We start from the raw sequence: 20,926 nt of genomic DNA, 5'->3' as shown, positions 1-20,926 counted from the left end.
GGCCACGGCGCGAGATAATGCGCTCACCAAAAGTTTCCTTCAATAAATCGATTGTTGCGTTGGCTGTATGGCATGTAGCGCCGTCTTGTTGGAACCAAAGGTCGTCCACATCAACATCGTCCAATTCAGGCACGAAAAAGTCATTAATCATGGCTCTATAGCGCTCTCCATTGACTGTAACATTATGGCCGGCTTCATTTTTAAAGAAATATGGACCAATGATTCCCTCTGCCCATAGAGCACACCAAACAGTGACTTTTTGAGGATGTAACGGCGTCTCAGCAATGGCTTGTGGATTATGTTCACTCCAAATGCGACAATTTCGCTTATTGACATACCCATTCAACCAAAAGTGAGCTTCATCGCTGAACAAAATTTTCTTGTGAAAATCGGGATCGGTGGCCATCTCGTTTTGGGCCCATTCACCGAACGTGCGACGCGCTTCGGCTTCAATTCTTGCACGAGTTGGATTTTGTAAGCCCGCAAACCAAGATCCTTCCGCAAAATCTTCCATAAAGTGGATGGGCACATCTCCAATTGCTGCGCGCATGGCGGATGGACTCATTCGGGTCTTCTTCGATTCTCTGCTCCACAGCAGCAATAGCGTCTTCGGTGCGCACTGTACGACGTCTCTGAGGATGCGTATTATCCACTAGAGCAAACGTGGTGCGAAACCGATCCATGGTTAATCGAATTAGTGGCTCTGATGGACGATTATGTCGACCGAATATTGGACGCAGCGCGCGATGCGTCGCGCGAACCGAGCCATTATTTTCGTAATAAATTTGCACGATTTGCAAACTTTGTTCAGGTGTAAGTCTATTCATTATGAAATGGCAAACCAAACTGAGCATAAATCAAGTGACAGCTGCCAAAAATACCATCTACGAAAAAAGTAGTGCCAACTTGAAAACCTAACCTCTAAAAAAAACACCCTTTACTTAAATTTATGCTCTAAAATTTTTTCGACATATCCTTAAAGGATTATATTAACACTAGCAAACCCGGCCCGCTTCGCTGGGTACACTAAAATAGAATAGATATGGTTTAGAACAGAAAAGATATGGTTTTCATATTATTTATTTCTTTATTCTTTATTCAAGCGCTTTGGCATAAACAAAGTTTTTGGTTTTTCTATTTGTTTTTGACTAAATAATATATATAATGTTGTTGGCTTCCCAACACGTGAACAGCCAACGTATAGTTGACCATGGGTAAATACTGGTTCTTCTAAATTCATCCCGCATATTTCTAAAGTTTGCCCTTGTGATTTATTGATAGTTATTGCAAATGCTAAACGAATGGGCAGTTGCAAACACTTGAATTCAAATGGCAATTCAGGTGGAATCATTGGAATTCTTGGTATTAGAACGTCTTCATTCTTGAATTTGCCAATTAAAATAATTGCTTGTATAACATTATTCATCAATCGTTTGACTACTTCATTTTGTTCTTGACGTTCTTCTGATGTCGCGTTATTCCGGGCATTTCTCATGCGCCTATTATTATTTGTCGAACGACCAATATGATTACGTGATTGTCTTGGCATTTGTACTGTAATAAACATGATTGTAATTATGGTATTCTGAGATTTTAAAACATGTTTTTTTTTCAATTTTGTTGATTATATTTTCGATGCATGTGTGTTTAAAAGCCCAAATCCACATGGTCAGGATTATTTTATTTTGTTGTGATTTTCTTAAATCATCTCTTTTCTTCTGAAAATTGTTGACAATTTGCATTTTTTTATCAAAGTTACGCATTTTTTGTGCTCTTCTTTTGCATCCTTTAACAATTTCTTTTGTTTTTTCATTATTTTTTACCATTTTTTTCACTCATGGTGTATCATAGCTTATCGCATATGAACCGAAAAAATAAATCCACAAAACATAATTTCATTTGAACATTCGGATTTCACATTAAATTCTCAAATTTCGTAAGAAATTATTCACTGTTAGAAAATACACTCCAAAAAAATTCACAAAAAATGTTTACACTTTGCACTTGCGTCTTCTCCTTATGGCGTCCAAATCAGAAAGAAATATTGTCACATTGTAACTCACACTGTCAATTTGCAGTTCAGTTCCGCCCCAAGCGTTAAAAAAGTAAACGATATTGTGGCTGGTTCAAAAGAACGCTGTACGCGTTGCCGGTGTTCCGAATTACAACCAAACTTTACGAAACCCATTTTCAATACTTACTTAACAATGTGTGTAAGTTTGGTTTAATTCGGTGCAAAGACACGGCGGGTCCACGTTTTGGCATATATTTCGAGACCCTAGTCATCAATAGGTATGAAAATTACCCCGTATTAAAGCACTTATCAACAGCTTTCATTTGATACCCATATTGTACATACACAACCAAAGATTACCCGAGTCCACGTTTTGCCCTATATCTCGAGACCCCAGTCACGGAGCGGCATGAAAAATACTCTGTACTAAAGCATTCACCAACAGCTTCCATTTGATATCCATATTGTACAAACACATCCTAGGGCTACCCGGGTCCACGTTTTGGCCTATATCTCGAGACCCTAGTCACGGAACGGTATGAAAAATACTCTATACTATAGAAACCATCAACAGCTTCCATTTGCTACCCATATTGTACAAACACATCCTAGGGTTACCCGGTCCACGTTTTGGCCTATTTCTCGACACCCTGGTATTCGATTCTTAAAACCTTCTCCACATGTGTCTCTTCAATGTGGCAAAGTTTGGTTAAAATCGGTTGTGTCATTCTCCGTAAAGTTCATCACAACGCGAAAAAAGCCTGAATTTTTATATATAATATATAGATTTTATGAAAAAAAAATTTTTTTTTCGAAATTTTACATGTATCTGTCCCTTTAACTCCAGAACACCACTTCCAAGTTGTGGAAATTTACTTCGAAGATAAAAAATCTATTTGCGACATTTATAAAGCACTGGCGGCTTCATTGGTTCTTATTTTTTTTGAAATTTCCAAAAGTTAATTAGCTAAAAATCAATGACATTTTCAAGGCGGCGAAACTTCTCATACAGCGCCCTTAACTATCGATTTATTGGACTAATCGAATGGACCCTGCCACATACATAGCTTCTGCCTTTTTATTTGTGACACGTACGATAATATCAACGATTTCGATTGACATAATTTTTTTAATGTATCGGCAATTGTTAACATTTCTGTACTCTTATGTGGCCCAACCCTTTGTCTGACGATATTTCTCGCAGGAGTTTTATTCCAAACCGTTTTGTTAGCCACCAATGTTGTACTGGTGCTGTCTGAAACACATAAAAAAATCGTGTAAATCAGTCTTCGTATACATATTTCCGCCTATATATTTACTATATTTCTTGAAATACACACTGTAAAAGAGAGAATGGTCGGGTCAAAAACACTGTCTCTCTCGCCAGTTATGATCTGTGTATGCACACTGGCGGGGTTTGGCTGCAGTGCAGTATAATAGCTGTGTGATCATAGGTAAATTTGCCGGTAATGTATTGTAACATAGGCACGGACGAACCCCGTCGGTGTGCACACACCGATTCTACCTGAGAGAGAGAGAGACACGTTGTGCTGTAACCTTATACTCGTAGTACTATGAGGAATATTTCGGTATACACAATCTTCATCTTCGCTCCCCTCCTCAGCGTCTCATTCTCTTTCGACGTTATCGTCATCGTCTTCTTCTTCTTCTTGCTGCTGTTCTTTCTTGTCGAAATTTGCACTTTCTTTATTGTATTTTCAAATTCTTCATTATCTGACGCTTCAGTATTACTCTGATTGGCCTCAAACTTTGACATATGACCTTTCAGTAAAAGTGCTATAACTCACTCAGCTTTGCTCCGATTGGCCTGACCTTTCGGCACGTAATTGCGGAAGCGTTAGCCTTTCCAATTCATGAAAATCGGTTGCAAAACAACAAAACTATCAAATCGTTTCGCTAAAGATGCTGGAACTCCTTCCATTTGGCTCTGATTGACCTGAAACTTTGACATATAACCTTTCAGTAAAAAACTATTGTCGCTTGGCCACCCTTCGTAGACTTTCGTGTCAAAGGATCCGAACTATCGTAATCGTCCTCGCCTAGTAGCTGTTTCAAATACGCATCTTTTTCAGCTTCACCCTATCTAAATAAAAAACAATTGTATTAAAAAATATTTTTGATATCCTATTTACATATATTTTATACATTACCTAAAAAAATTCAATCTCGTTAACTCCTCCATGGTTTTGCACTTATTGCAATTTTATTTGTTATTTTAGATTAAAAACTTCAAAAAGTTTACACAAATTTCAGAAAATACGTTACACAATATAAAGTTACACAATCACATAAAATAATAGCACACGCGTGATGACGTACGCTAAAGTATTAGTAATGACTGCGCACCGCTACGTTTTGCTTCTTCGACGATGAAAACTGAACAATGCTGCGTTTCAAAATGTTTAACCATATTTCTTTCAAAAGTGCTCTCGAACATACCTCAGGTATAAAAGATTAGAAAGACCGACCTTTTCACTTACCTTTCAAGTTCAACCCACCTGGGCTTCACAAAAACGAGAAATTTAGGCTGCAGCTGCCTGCGTTTTATACCTGATATACCTAGGAGTACGAAACTTGCGGTATATAATATTATTACATTCAGTTGGAAATATATTCTTACAACATAAATATATAAATATTTATCGAATGTATACAACTATTTCGGGATATATATAGAAGACTTATATCCAAAACATTGTTGTCGGGGTACCCGGGTGGCATAGGATGTACATTTTTTTGAGTGGCAACATAAGTGTTAAATGTATCTTGAAGATACCTCGCAAAAATGTCTACTTTTTCTTTATTGCTTCTGGCCCACGTGCTGTCGGTTGGTTGTGAAAGTGGGTTCAACAATTTTTTTATGTGAACGAGAAGTTATTATAAAGATTTGCAGAATTTTCAAAAGTTTTTAAATTAAAAAAAAAAGAATTTTTTTTAAATAAATTTAATTTAAAAAAAATAAACGACTTGTATAACATAAAATAAATGGGCATTAAATAAACAAAACAAAAACCATCCAAGCCCGGTGCAAAATCACACACCTATTTTATTGGGCATGAGAGTATTTGCGTTATCTCCAATATGACGTTGTACTGTATATTGCGAGTGTAGATGAATGAGGGAACAAGATCCCATAAATATGCATAAAAGTGTGAAAATTTATTATTTATTTATTTTATTTATCGAAGCTCAACAGCAAACAATGACACAAATACTTTCCTTCTACGTAGTTTATTGTTATACAAATTAGATTTACTATGATAATATTTGTAAACAAGATAATGACATGCCACACTTCTTGTCAGATTATCCGAATGCGATTACTTTTGTTTAAGTGCAAAATTATTGCGCTGGTTAAGACTTCTTCAAACTGAAAACGTAGCATAATCAGAGGAAGCAACATACGTAATAACTTTTTACTCAATTTGGACTTCAAAAATGAAAGGAATACTTGTTTTTGGAATTTTTCTTCAGGAATTGCATATATACTTAAAAATATTTATATACGAAGTGTGTTCAAAAAATAAGATGAATTTTAATTTTTCTCAAAAAGTATTTATTTATTCCTTCCAAATAGTCTGCCTCAGATATAATACACTTGTGCCAACGTTTTTTCCAATTCTCAAAGCAGTTCTGATACGCACTTTTTGGTATGTCTTTGATTCGGTTTTTATCTCTTCAATCGTCGTCAAACGCCGTCCTTTCATGGGCCTCGTCAGTCTCGGGAACAAGAAAAAGTCACAGGGGGCCAGATCTGGTGAATGCGGAAACTGAGGCATAATAACGGTGTTGTTTTCGGCCAAATAATCTCTCACAAGCCAAGATCAGTGAGCAGGTGCATTATCTTGATGCAAAAACCATGCAATTTTTTACACAATTCCGGGCATCTTTTACGCATTGCGACACGCATATGACGCATAGTTTCAACGTAATACTCCTTATTTACCGTACGCCTTTGTGGTAAGAACTCCTGATGCAGTATACCATGGTAATCGTAGAAAACAATGAGCAAATCCGTGACATTTGATCGAACTTGGCGTAATTTTTTTGGTCTTGGCTCTCCTGGACTCTTCCATTGGGACGATTGGGGTTTGATTTCGATGTCTTAACTATATACCTATGATTCGTCATCAGTTATGACACTTTTAAGCAAATCTGGATCATCGTTGACGCCATTCAATAATTCCTGAGCGATGCTTATGAGGAATTATTTTTGGTCAAAACTTAGCAATTTTGAAACGAGCTCTCTGAAGCTTGTGGCCTTCATGCCCAAAATTTCCGAAAAGAGCCAACTTTAATTGTGATTCGACGATTCTCCAGAACAATTTTCTTTACGTTCTCAACATTTTCACCAGTTGTTGATGTACCGGTGCGTCCAGAGGGAGCGCCGTCATTCACATCTTCTCAACCTTCTGTAAAAAGCTTGTAGCGCTAGTAAGCATTTATTTGCCTCAGAGTACCCTCACTGTATGCCACTGTCAACTTTTCAAGTGTTTTTGAGCACTTAATTCCAGTAACTTCTTCGATCCATTTTTTTCGATAGCAGAAAATCGCCGAACACGCAAAACCCTCGTCTTATTTATGCCTCTCACAAACAAACTAAACATCCTTTATTGCTAAAACCGTGAACATATCGTCGAGACGAGTGTACCGACATAAAAAATAATAATAATCGAAAGCCGAATGTAGGTAGCCCGCGAAATTTGCAAATTCACCTTATTCCTCCACACACCTCGTACATTCATCCATCCGTACTTTAAGCTCTAGCGTTATGGAGAGGCAATAACAATTGCGAAGCACTCGTTGGGGTATTTTTTATTGCTCTGTTTTGCACATTTGTTTCATTAGATGATAAGATAACAACAACTATCTCCGTACCTTAAAAAGCAAATAAAGGCAGTGCTCATTTATTGATGTTCAACTATCTACTTCTACCTCTAAAATCAAAGTAAACAAATCATATTTTGCATGAAAAGTTAAACATGCAAAATTTTATCAAGATCTTAATAAAATTACCTAAATCCAGTTAAGAAGAGTCCAATTCAGAAAAACAGTACCGAACTTCATAAATTATACTTGGCGCAAGTTTTTACTAAAATGTTACTTGAGGTGATTACCGCTGGAAATACAGGCTATAAATTCAGACTAAAACTTAATGCTAGCTGTGATTAGTGAACTATACAAGGAGAGATATATTTTAGTCTTTTTATTGTAGTACTTTAATTTTTGTTTTATTTTCTTGTAGATAGTGCCCGACGGTCGGAGTTCCGGATACAGTGTGTTGCTAAAAAGTTGCCAGTGCTCTCTGGTTTTGGCACCTAATGATAAACTGACCCCTTACGAAAGAGCAGTTGAGAGTTTCCGATACTATATTGAAAAGCTCGGTAAGAACTTTCTACATCGTCGGGTCCAAGACAGAAAATGATGATGATGAATGTAATACTTAAAGCAACAGACGGAATATGTTGAAAACGTTGGCGAGGACTTCAAATCCATAAAAGCCAAGTAGCCTAATCGCGCCTTAGAAATCACTTACATCCGTTCCAAAACTGTCCAGTGAAGGTATTATATACACTTATGCGAGTGTCGGCGCACTAAAGGGTGGTTAAATTTCAAGGGCCGGTGTTGAATGTGAACCACACCTAAACGTCAACGAGACCGTTGGACTTCTTTCTTTGGGATTATTTGAAAGATAAGCCAGCAACAATTCAGGAGCTCAAGGATGAGATAATTCGGCACATTAACGGCATAGAACCTCAATTATGCCTCAGCAGTATCGAAAATTTGGACCATCGGACCAATATTTTGTTTCATGCGTAATTGAGCCATACCTATATTATCATAATAAAGAGAAATGACAATAGTTTCCTAAAAAAATGTATTTTATTCAAAATCAGCACCGGCCCTTGAAACTTAACCTAATAATATCCTAACCTTATAATATCCAAATCAACGAGTTAGCTGGCAAATTGGGGAAAGACGATTCCTTGCAGAGTTCCCTAGTACCGGATCCAGTTTTAGGGCCAAGTAAAGCGAAAGCGATCGGCTACATCAAGGTTGCGAAAAATAAAACTCACAAGAACCGTCGGTGCAGTACTGACAGCTGCAAAATAATGAAGTGTTTCCTGAAAAGACCTGAGAGGGTGGTATCAAAATTCCTTCTTAGATTTTTGCTACTTAGATTTAGTGAGCTACGAGCTCTCGTATAAGTACATATAATAATTACATAACACAATCTATAGGGACGACATATAGTCATCAAAGGAATCATTGGCGATCCACTTGTCCATCTTATCTGGAATATAAGGATAGTATAGATTACTTTCTCTGCGGATTTTTCGCCAGACTTTGAAGATGCATTTTATGGGCCGATGTATTGAGGATCGACTCTCTTCTCTCTCTTATTCTCTTTCACTCCGTAAACTGCTAAAATTGCCCATTTTTCTTTCCTTATTCGTTGAATTCTATCTCTTCGTCTTAAGTGCAACGGGCAATATTGACTGAGTCTTTGGAAAAAATGTTCGCCCATTCACAATTCCATTCCATCTGTTAGGAAGAACGCAGAGTGTTATGATAAAGTAGTTTATTCTGATTTCGAGAAAGGCAGGCCATGGATCCAGTATGTGGTCTGTAGTTTTAGTACTGCGAAAATTACATCCTGTAACAAGGTTCTGAGAAAGAATTTGATGGTGTATTGGATGAAGAAAAATTCAGGAATTCTGCAAAGGAGGTGATAAATGGCTTTGTTGGGATAAGAGTTTAGGGTAAGTTTCGTTCTTCACAAGTTTTCATAATCTTAAAGGAAATCGATCTGTTTTGAAACTTTTAATAATCAGTCAAACTTTCTAGTATAATTCTTCGGGCTTATGTTTTTTAATAATATGCCTCCTTACTTTATGCAACATCCGACAGCAACACACGCCACTTTGCACCCATCCAGCGAATTTTATTTCTGAGATAGCGCGACAATCCTCGTTGGCTTCCTGTTCTTCTGATTAAAAAAAGGCACCTTATTTGATGGATGTGCTTCTGATGTAATTTCTGTTGATAGCGAGGTCTCTCTGAACCCATTACACATTTTATGTTACTTCATATGGTAGACGTAGTAGACGCCTACTAACCCCTTTGTCCAATGCATCTCTTTGTGAGTTGAATGTTAAGTTAAGACGGTTGCCCAGGACGAGGGCACACTTGAACGAAAAAGCAATATGTCCTTTGTGATTTCATTGTAATGGAAATAAAGAAGAGGGAACTAATAAACCAAAAGGAAGGAGGGAATTTTTGGATGACGATCGAAGTATGACTGACCCATCTTTCGTACTACTGACACAAAGAGAACTCGTAGTAATGCCGTATTTCACAGCATGCATACCTCGCAGTCAGTGTTCTATAAGAGCCCCAGAAATTCGAGAGCTGAAATTTTGTTAGCCTCAGAAGATCTTTCGAGCGCTTCCAATCTACAAGTGACTTGAATGATTTTGAAACCATACAAGTTAGTGTACTTGGTTCACGCGAAGCCCACCGCTCCAGGAGCAGACTGCTGGTTCCCCTCTCATTTCGCGGAGGAACTACCTCACAGGTCCCCTTTCTAGCCAGCTCACTCGCCTCGCAGTTTGCTGCAATGCCGCCATGACCAGGCACCCAAATAATCTTTATATCAAAGAATTCAAATGCGATTGAAAGCGAAGTCAGGCACTCCCGACCAGTTTTGAGCTACTTTAGTCAAGCCTCGGGTACTAATTATAGCTTGGCTCACAGATATTTACTTCTGTGACAGTTACTAAAAAGTGAGCAGACAATCACCTGCTTCTTTCATTGCGGCTACCTCTGCTCGGAACAAACTGCAGTGATTCGGTAATATGAACTTTAGTCCGGTAGGGAGCTGCTCCCAGAATACTCCTTCTTAACTCTTCCATCCAATCTAGAGCCATCCGTGGACGGCCTCACAAGACCCTATTTCAAATGCTGCACCCCACCCACTCTTCCCTTGATGGAATGTGAGTGGAGAATTTGCCGCTGGGACTAAGCGAGTGTGTAAATTGATCAGTCGCCAGTGGGATAAACCCAAAGTTTCTAAGGATACTTGAGTGTCTGTGAGTGAGATCAAGCCTGTAGCTCGCGCTAGTTAATCTGAATGCGGTACGTACAGTAACAGTTTTGCTTGCATTATCTACGGGCACCACATTTAGCATTGTGTTAAGCGCGAGAATAGCAGTAGTTCGAAACGTCCGAATGATTTTAATGAGAGTCAGACAGAGGCTCTTTTCGAATTAAGAGGCCTAATATTCCAGGTATATGCCCTTGAATTCTAGTCTGTAAAATATGTTCCGTGGTCGTTGCTGTAGCTGTAACAGCATAATACTCTCTCCACACATCCGAAATGCCGCTGAAGTCACAGACTTCCAAAGTTGTATTACTTAGAGAGTCAAAATCACGCAAATAATGGCACTCTTTGGAATTTAAACTTCAAGTTATTGCTAATACGATGAGAGTCCCTCTCATCCTTGTAAAACCTACATACTTGAATTAACTGTCAAATCGAATGCGTCGGTCGATTGGAGCCTTTGAAACCCCACCTCTTGCGCGATGAGTGTTGGTTACCGCATCCCACACTTAGGTTGCTGTACCCAGAATTCAGTAAAGGAACTAACTACATAGCAGCATCTCTGTATCCCATTCCACCCGCCGAAAGCTTGGCGTACAATTATAGTTAAAGGAGGAATTAAACTAAAATTCAAAAATAGCTTTAAAAATATGAACCCACACATACTTACAAACGATTTGGTTGCGTTGGCGTTAAAAACATATTGCCGAATCAACGTAGATAAATACATACATACATACACACGAGTATGTATGTATGTGTATGTAAGTGTAATATTATTTTTGCGCTGTATTTTTCTTTTAAAAGGAAGCGACTCATTTCGATTCTATAAAAAGTTTTACATTTTTATGATATCTATCCTAACTCGATCTCCGTCTGTTAGGAAATAGTAGAACGTAACTAATGGCAACCATTGAAATGTTTAATAAGCCTAGGAAAAAGTACAAAAGAAAAAAATTACTACGCATAAGCTATGCGACGAACTCAGGCGCGAATAATTGAAGCACCCAGCGGCACAACTGGCACTAGCAGCCAGTGACCAACGGTACAGTGACCAACATAACAAGTAAATCAAATTAAAAATTGTGTGATGGAGAAAGTTTTTGCGCGCCAAGCAAAGGAAAAGTGTAAAGTACGAAATAGATGCTTTTGCTATAAGCCATTTTACTACTTCGACATTTCACTACAAACAAACATACATACATACATCCACATCTATATTTCTTCTACTTTTCTTGGTTTTTTCTTCATACTTTCAAGCTTCTTATTTCCTTCAACTCCTTAGCCCCCTTTTCTTTTTTACATTTTATTCTAAATCAGCCAATCTATTCTTTTTCTCTGCTAGCACGCCCACGCTTTTGAATGAATGAACCAGCGCAATGGCGCCCATTTAACAGCAAGCAACGGAAACTTAGTAATAGCAGCCGTACAACCATTGACTGACTGGCGAACGCAGAGACCAATAAACGAGTGCATGGAGCAAAGTAGCGAACGGCGACCACTCAAATACGCTAAAACATGCGCAGAACTTATTTTCCTTATTTTTCTGCTTCCGCTCTTCTTATACTTCCTTCCTTCCTGCTTATTATAGTCGTCAACTATGTCGCACTGCTTCCTTTTGCTTTAGTTATTTATTTTTTTGTATACAATATTTCTGCTGTTGTTGTTGTTGTTGTTGTTGTTTTTCTGTACTCATTTTGCTACCATGAAATATTATAAATTTAATTCTTTTTATATTTCTGCTTGCGTCCTGCTCTGCGTCCATGGTGGTGTTAAACTTGTTACCGCTATAATGATATCCCCAATTTAATTGAAAGACGAAACCGCATGGCATGAAAAAATTCAAGTAGTTACTTGGCTACGCTCAACGACGGAAATAGTGAATGAGATTTAGGAAAAGCAAACAAAAAATATAAGCCAGTTAAGTGGCGTAAGAGTGCGAAAATCTGTTGAGACTTGTTAGTGATGGTCTGTTTGAGAAGACGTCACAAGAAAAATTCTGATTGAACTCAATCCATTATAAGCAGCTTCCTCATTATTATATTTTGTTTTGTTTTTACTTTTGTGAATTACTTCAAAAATTACCACTCCCTGGATTTTATTAAAGTAGCGCGGCCAATTGCCTTTTGTAATTTTCTACCTTTAGTAATAAAGGCTTTGAGAAAAGCAGCTCGATATTGTGGTAGAAAACAGACGCTATACGCATTGGATGTAAAGGGTTTTTCAATAAGGGCGGGTAGATGTTGAAATGGAATAAAATGGCGTTTGCTGTGTGGCACGTAGCGCCGTTCTTCTGGAAACACATGTCGTCTAGGTCCATATGGTTCAATATGGGCCATTAGAAATTGGAAGGGCCACCACGTCTACCGAAAAATGGGCGCATTGCGCGCAAAGTTTGCATTAATGAACACTCATTTTGATAATAAAATAAAGTTTTATCATTTGAACGTGCTGTTCAATCGTGTAACTTGTCATGATGATTTGGCATAAACAACTGAATAATAAACCAAAGATTTTACAGATGTCACCAAAACAAAATGGTTGCTACAGGGTGCCAAAATCGACCCGCGCCAATTGAAAAACCCTTTATTATATTTTATTAAACTATTGTGCGCATTTCATAAGCATTGTGGCAATTTGCTAGGAAAAAGCAATGGAAAAAAATAAGTACTGTGCAGTGGTTGAATTTTTATTTTTGGAACGTTTAAAAGCAAAAAAAATTTATGAACGAATGCTTAAAGTGGAACTTTTCACTATCAATTGGTAAAGTAGAAAAGAGAGTTACTGAACTTAATCGTAGTCGTGAAAGCCTTCAAGATAACCAACGCCAAGGAAATCCAAAAACAACAAAAACATCAGAAATCGTAGAAAAAATACAGGTATTGGAAAATCAACAGATATTCCAAAATCGTCGAATGACTGAAAGAGATTTAGTAGAAGCCCTAAACATCTCATTGGGCAGTTCAAGAAATATTTTGACAGAAGTATTGGGTTTCACGGGGGCCGCCGTGGTCTAATGGGTTGGTGCGTGTCTACCATTCGAAATTCACAGAGAGAACGTCGGTTCGAATCTCGGTGAAAGATCAAAAATTAAGAAAAAGTTTTTTTCTAATAGCGGTCGACCCTCGGCAGGCAATGGCACACCTCCGAGTGTATTTATGCCATGAAAAAGCTCCTCACAAAAAACTATCTGCTGTTCGGACTCGGCAAGAAACTGTAAGTCCCTCCATTTGGCGAACAACATCACGACGCACACCACAAATAGGAGGAGGAGCTCGGCCAAACACCCAAAAAGGGTATACGCGCCAATTATATATATATATGTAATATGTTGTTTTATTGGGAGTAATAAACACACAATACGATTTATCTAGAAATAGAAACTTTATTATTAATATCGAACTTAATTTATCGAACTAAATTCATAACAAGTCGACTAACCTAGAAATAGAAAAATCAACAATTAAAGGTTTTTACTCCTATTAATTTTGTAGATCGACCATCTGCTTTCAATTCACAAACTTGACTCATCGCATAAACAAGTGCAATCTCGTCAATTATCGTTCTCTTCTCTGTGTAAGTATACTAAGCTTATATTAGTGTATACATGTGAGCGGCAGCACTCACAACATTACGCAAAGTTTACATATATATATATATATATATATATATATATATATATATATATATATAGTCTATTTTGTTTCATTGTTAGCAAATGCAGCGTCCACTGCGCACACAGCTTTCTGATATATATATATATTATATATATATATTATGTTTCAGAAAGCTGTGTGCGCAGTAGACGCTGCATTTGCTAACAATGAAACAAAAATAGACTTGGGTCTTCCACCCTGATCCTAATCAAAACAAGAGGCTAAAAAGTGGCGTTCAACTGGTTCTTCGGCTGCGAAACTAGTACACGTCCAGAAATCGGGCAAGATGATGTTAGCATCAGTTTTTTGGGATACGAAGGGATTTTTATTTGTGAATTACTTGCAAGTTTAGGTTAAGTTAGCCTGGTTGGCAATAAGCCACGCATAAACCTTTTGGTCCCTATCGATACCAGATGGCGACCGACCTCTTTGAATACTGAAAGTAGACATCATGTAGGATGTCAGCGCTTTTGGCGAATCTAAGCAGCGCTGGGAGATCCGCTTGTGAGACGTCCTCCAGACCCTCAAACAGTGGGGCTCCAAGGCATCTTAGTCGCGTTTTTAATAATGGCACATAAACGCACAGAAGGTGTTCTAAAGTTTCCTCAACATCCTTTCTCCATTTCCTGCATTTGTCCGTGTTAGCAATTCTTATCTTCTATACTTGTGCAGCCAATAGATTATGACCTGTTAGCATACCTGTGATAGTTCTGCATTCCTTTCGCGAGACCGTAAGTACGAATTGAGTTAGTTTTTTCTCGTTAGTTCTACACATAACTTTTGCAGTACTTGCAAACTGATAAAACAATAAATTCTTAAAATTATTGTAACTTTTTAGACCAGCTGAAGAAAAAAATTCGTGAAAAAGTATTGAGTTTGCAAAAAAAAAAAAATTTTCATTAGGACCATGCACCGCGTCATAAGAGCATTCACCAAACATCCTGTATTAATTAGAATTGGCCCTAGCGACTTCCATCCGTTTTCGACCTAAAAAAGTGCATGTGTGGAAAGCATTTTTCATTAAATGATGAGATCGTAACAGCTGGGGAAACGTATTTTGCAGCCCTTCCAGATTCTCACTTCACGGATAGAATTCATAAATTGGAATCTCGTTGGAACTGGTGGATTAATATTCAGGGAGATATAGTGAATAATAAAATATATTTCAAACCATGAAATTGTGTTTTTCTTATTCAACCGCAAATCTTATTGAACAACCTAGTATCTTTGAAAATTATACGAGACGTCATCAAAGCATGATGAATGCAATGGACAATTGTTTTATGATAACCAACTTGTGGTTGAAGCACTGGCACTAATCGAACTAACAACGCCATACAGGAGAAAACTTAAAACAAGAAATCGAATTCAAAAAAAGTTTTATCCATCTATTCAATACATTTCCAACATGTATTTCGGCCATTCCTAAGCAACGACAGGTGTGTATTCCCACTACTTAGGACTGATAGTGGCAGGCTAATCCCCTACCCTGTCAGAAAACAAAAACATATTAACGAAACCAACGCAAGACTGAGTCTTGTCGAGGCCCTGTGCTCCCGAGAGGAGTGAATAAGGAAAAAAATGTCGGCCATTCCAAGCTTTAGGAAAATCAGAATCTAAGAACTTTCAAAGAGACTAGTTTTCTAAAATTTTGAAGGATATTTTTTTTCATTTGTGGGACAATACCAAGACGCACGCCACAAATATCAGAATAGGGTGTTGGAGCTAGAATTATTTTTCTGATTTTGAATATTAGTAAATTTGCTAACAACTTATTTCGATTTATTGGCAGGTCATAAAATCTTTATAATCAACTGTATTTAAAAGCACTGGTGTGTTGCGCGATCAAGCGAAGAGTAAATATATTAAAACTCCTTTAGCAGTGGGTAGCCGACGACAAAGAATGGTGAAGGACGAAAACGAAGCGCAAGCCGGTGGTATATGGCGGTGTGATTTTTCATTTCAGCAAGTGGTGGCGTCATGTTTGTCCTGCCGAATTTACATTTTTTATGCACACGCTTTTATATTGGCTCCTGATTAGCAGGACATCTAACCGAACAAATAAACTGACCTTACGCTAAATAAAGTGCATTTAGTGAACTGCTATTGTTCTGTGACTGCATCGCTATTGTGCTGCGTTATTCCAATAGAAATTTCAGTGTTATCCCAGTAAAGAGCAAATACAAGGATGGTGAATTATTAGATTTCGACTTGAGCTATGGTAAAAAACGAATTTGAGCGAATAACTATGGCAGCCAAAGCATCACGGGCTCGACAATTGAATTCTGCCTGCCCATTTCACACTCCTCCAATCAATTGTTTTTCACGCGGCATCAAAGTGACATTGTGTTAATTTTTTTTCGCATATCACCAACACAACCTCCACTTTTTCGTAAGCAACCCGCTGTTATGACCCCGGTGATGTTAGCGAATCGAGTGATTCTCTCCATGATGAGAAAATTCCTAGAGGTGCGCTCTTTAACACACTCTTGAATTTGGCGGAATCAGCTGAAGGGCTCACGTCACTTTGTTTGTGTTTACAAAACAAACTGAAATTGGGTTGGTGAGATGTGTAAAAAATCAACCACTTCGTGGCCGTCTAAACAACGACTGATTGTACGAGTGTGCAAATACATGCGAAATGATCGAGCCGAAGTTCCCCTCACAATTTTCTTTTTCACAATAGTTAAAGAGCAAATCTTGTAAATCTATCATCCCTGGATTCTTTCTAATCCACTGACAGTTAGTTAACAGTCTTATATTGATCACACCTTCTAATTTTTTTCACCATATATATGCATTTTATATATACTTCTATATTCTTCGAAGTGTAAGGTATTTGTATAGGCAGAGATGAACGAGTTTAGTATCTTTTATCCAGTAGACTAATACACTTTTCTCTTTCCACTATTTTAATAACCTCTCTACTCTTTTGAAAACGTCAAAGAGTTGCATGCTCTTCTTTCATGGAGTGTACGCCAAACTGAATGCCATGTTCTGCAGATATGCATATTCGTCAAGAATGATAGAACCAAGATTGCGCCCATCAAAGAGTGCGTGTCGTCGCATTAGCTGAGTTGTGCAGTGTTGCCAACCATTTGTTCTTTGCAATAAATTTAGTGCTTTTTTATACCCAAAATGCGAAAACTTTTAAGTTTGGTGTTGGTTTCTTTTTATTTTAATTTAAAGCTACCGAAGTTAAAAAAAAAAAATGTTTACTAAACAAAAGATTGTAAAAAAGGTCACTCTGAGAAGATCTTAGTGTTAATGAACATTTGTTGGTTCTTATAAAATGTTTGCTCCTTAGCATTAAAAACCTTTTTACACATTTTAAAAAGCGTTCGAATTTACTGAATACGAATTAAAATTATAGAGGTATAATCGTTTCTTTCGGTCCTGAATCCTTAGCAGGACATACGGCATTAAGAGGTGTATTCAACTAAATACCAGAAAATACTGAACAAACCATAGCGACATTTTTATAAAAAGAGTACCTTATCTTGTTGCCTAACCTGAAATATAGCAAACAAGTCGTTCTCTTGACAAAAGAGTTTCTCTTAATAAAAAACTTATAAATTAAATTGTACATATTCATAACACATTTATTAAAAAAAAAAACGCACATTTTAAAAACAATTTGTCACGCATACAAAGTTCTTTAAGTAACTCAATAAAAATTTGTTGGGTTATTTTCTTTGAATGGGCATTTTAGTGCGTTTTTATATCCAACGCTAGGCAACACTGCAGTAGCGAGAGAGAGATTTGATTGCTGCAAGCAAAAGAACACCAACAGCAACTGCAATCGCGGGCAATGCGACCAGATGTTCAAAAAAAGTAAAGCTAAATAAAACTGAGTGAATTATTGAACTAATTTTTAAAAAATGTATATTTTACAAAATTATAAACATTACTTTTAATTGGAACAGGCTAGAAAAATTTCAAGAAGAAAGAACTAAAACTCCGAAACTAAATAACGAAAAAAATGCTAAATCAAGTTTCGAAAATGGTAATCTGGTCATACTGGTGTTAATGGGACGTCACTCATTGTCAAATTTACTGAGAGCAAAGTAACGGTACCACGATAGGCGCCATCTCATTATTCTTTCTATCATGCATATTCGTATACCTGTTGGTAGTAGCCACTCTAGACTTCCGTTCGAATGAGTGCACTCAATTCAGACGACTAATTTCATAGTCCTTCCTCGCATTAATGTCTATTTTCTTATTTTTTCATAATAGCACTGGATTGTGGAACCTTGTAGTGACTTAAGCTGTGCTGTCCAAAGATTGAACGAATCTTTTGATTTCCTGAATGCACTTAGAGTAAATTCTTAGCACTGCAAGTATAAGAGGCCGATAGTTTACAATGACGTCTCTTCTTGAAAGAATGCTCTTGCTTATGCTCCTCAGGTTTTGCGCCAATTGATTAGCATAGTTCACCCCACAGTGGTGAGGTTGGCAGTGGGAATAGCTGGAAGAGGCATTAAATTATATTCAAGCTTAGTCTTCTTCAGAAAATATAATAAATAGTAAAAAATTTCATAAATAATCATTTAATGTGCGTAAGTTTTTCAAAATTAATTTTCTGAAAATGCTGCTGCCTACGTTCGATATTCTTTGCAAGCACATATAGAGTCCATAATTGCAAGCGTTGCGCTCAAATGCACCCTTTCCATCGTGGCAAGTGCAAGTTTTAATTACGCTTAATGCAACTCGCAATTGAAAATCACTCAGCAACGTGGAGGCGAGCTCGTTTGAAAAAATGTTTGTTTAATTGCTTGCGACATTTACGCGTCATCACTTGTTAATTTCTGTTTTACTCTGCAACGCCCGCACAATCCTTTCGATCGTTTTTGACTAATGAATGTGTGTGTATGTATGTATACATATATGCATGTGTAAGTATGTATTCATGCATTTTAACCTTCATTAAGGCACCAACCTCCAAGGCCATTGTGGGCATTTGCGACGAAGCCTATCGAGCTGGCATTAACGTAAGGTTTCAATTGACTCTTGAAATGTGAAAAAATTACAGAAAATGTGTAAATTTAAAAAAGTTGTAAAGTACTTAAGTTCTTCATATGTATGTATGTGGGTATGTAGCTCATACAAAAGGCACAGGTAGAGGTGGTTAATGAGGAAATCATTAATTTGCAAATTCCAAGTTATAAGCACGCACATACATATACGCACACATATGGAATAAGCAACATGTGTAGAAGCCACACAAGAAGGTGAGGTATGAAAAGTCAGAAAAGTTCTCAAAAGTCATGTGTATATGTGTGTGTACCTCAAGTACTCCTATGGAGGCGACCTTAAATTTTCCTTCACCTTAGCATACACACACACACACCCACACGGGCATACTTAAATGTGTATGTATGTAGAGCTAAATAATTACATAAGCAACGATAAATTAGTGCTGCTGCTCCTGTCGCATGTCGACTCAGAAACATTACAAAGCTCCAACTCAGCGCATTAAGAGCCACTCTTTCATCACCTCACCACCGTCACCGTCAACGGCTACTTTTGCTTCTCGTACATTTGTTACACTTCGTCGATTTCTTGGCAATCATTAATCAAGTGTTTCGTTGTTTTTTACTACATACTCGCGTTCACTCTGCTTGACTGAGTGGTGGTGCATATTAATTTGTCGCGGCCAGCTTAACCAAAATGATTAGTGTAGAAAGTAAGAGCGCACCCCTTCCGATGATGCTTGCTCGATTGACTGAGTTGAGGGCAAGGTAGTGTACACAAGTTGACGTTGTAGCGGTGATGTTTCGCAAAGCTCATACAAATACAATCATACAAATAGTAAATTCACGTATGCACCACATATGCGGACAAGGACGAGTGAGTGGATGCCCTCGTATGTTTGGAAATTTTTAAAAACGAAACTACGTAAATTCAGTTGAATGAATGCTTAACTTTTCCATTCAATTTTTACTTGAACACTACACGATTTTGAGAGCAAAAATGCCATGAAATCGAAACAAAACATATTTCGTCTAATTAGTGCATGCAAGTACATGCTGAGCAAGGTGAGTTGTTGTTTTGTGGCATATTTAATGATTGAAGCTAATAATAGTTACAGATGAAATGAAAATATGACAGATGAAAAGAATTTCCCCCAAAAATGTATAGTACGCAAATAGTCATGTAGCTCCAAATTGGATCCAGCAAAGTCGTACAATTAATGATAAGTCATTATTACTTAACCCTCATTTGATGCTCAAAAAACAAATTACAAATAATATGAATTTCGCCCGTTAAGTATTTGCGGCTCTCATAGTCGATTGCGTTGGTGCGCGACTACCATTCGGAAGTGCATGAACGAGCGATTGATAGAAAAAAAAATTTGCAATAGCAGTCGGCTCTCGACAGACATTGGCAAACCTCCGAGTGCGAGTCTGTCACGGAAAAGCTCTTCATAAAAAACCAGCTGCCTTTCGAAGGAGCCTTAAAACTGAAACCCCCTCGATTTGTGTAGAAACATCAAGAGGTATTTTTCAAGAGTTTGAGAACTTCAAATCGATTGTTAAGCGTGCTGTATGGCGAGAAGAGCCGTCTTACTGGAAGCAAATATCTTCGATTTTTAGCTAACTAATTTTCGGAAAGACAAATTCAGTCAGGATGGTTCGATAGCGCGCCCGCCATTTACCGTAACGGCAGCTCCTTCCTCATTTCCGACCGACGACCATAGTTACCGATATATAAGAATTTGAAGACTATGTGGAACAAGCTTTTATTTTAAATTAAATGAAGTTGTATAAAGTTAGTAAATCTCGATTACTCTCAGGTGCGGCACTAATACCCTTGCCTGTATAAACTTAAAAAGTTGGTCTTACTGTCACCAGTAGCTCATATCTTTATGCCGTACTTGGCCCACCTCGCTCGGGAACAAAAAGAAATTATAAGATGCTAAATCAGTGCTGTATGGTGGATAGGCCATTAATTCGATCATTTGAGTGCTCAAAAACTCTCTTGGTGAGCCGATATACGAGGTGTGTTCAAAAAGTATCGCGAAAAAAGTATTCTTTTAAATTATTTATTTATTCATTAATATATATTTTGTCTCCTTCAGTGAAATCCCCATTAGATATTATGCACTTGAGCTAACGTTTTTGCCAA

Source organism: Anastrepha obliqua, chromosome 1, assembly GCF_027943255.1.
Source record: "Anastrepha obliqua isolate idAnaObli1 chromosome 1, idAnaObli1_1.0, whole genome shotgun sequence".
In the NCBI taxonomy this organism is placed as follows: Eukaryota; Metazoa; Arthropoda; class Insecta; order Diptera; family Tephritidae; genus Anastrepha; species Anastrepha obliqua.
This window is presented reverse-complemented; position numbering follows the sequence as displayed.